Raw genomic sequence first — 548 nt, 5'->3', positions numbered from 1 at the left:
TTTTAAAGTTTTTAGCTGGCATTGATTTTTTGAGCCACGAAGTTATTTTTTACGGTGTATTTTCAAATATGACACCAGAAAAAGAAAGAGTCCTGTGGTGCACTTTAAGCTGCATAAAAAACGCACTATGGAAAACGAGGAACATTTTATTATTTAAAAGAGACAGCATAAATGTAAGAGACTGTTTGAAACTAGCAAAAAGTGAACTTTATATGTATTACCTGCTGGACAAGAAGAATCTGGGGAGAAGAAAAGCCCTCAGCTTGTGGAACATTCACCTGTGGAATATGTTGTTTTGAATGATTGCCTTTTTTTTTTCTGACCTTACCTATTGCAATTATTGATTTTTGTTGTTAATGATTTGATACGTAATAAATATATAAATGTAAAAAAAATCTGTTCTTATCAGTTTAATATCTGATACGTCCCCTATCTGGGGACCATATATTAAATGGATTTTTAGAACAGGGAGCTGGAAAAAGAGCTTGCTCTGTCCACTCCACGCATTGACCTGGTATTGCAGTACCTCCAGGACCGGTGCACCCCCT

At 35.6% G+C, this 548-nt stretch overlaps 1 pseudogene; it reads left to right on the top strand.

Moving 5' to 3' along the window:
- Nucleotides 1-339: 339 nt before the first annotated feature.
- On the top strand, nucleotides 340-548 carry LOC136574002 (U2 spliceosomal RNA; annotated as a pseudogene).

The sequence above is a fragment of the Eleutherodactylus coqui genome, chromosome 7 (genome assembly GCF_035609145.1).
Source record: "Eleutherodactylus coqui strain aEleCoq1 chromosome 7, aEleCoq1.hap1, whole genome shotgun sequence".
Taxonomy (NCBI): Eukaryota; Metazoa; Chordata; class Amphibia; order Anura; family Eleutherodactylidae; genus Eleutherodactylus; species Eleutherodactylus coqui.
Note: the sequence above shows the minus strand (reverse complement) of the source record. Positions and strands in the feature narration are given on the sequence as shown.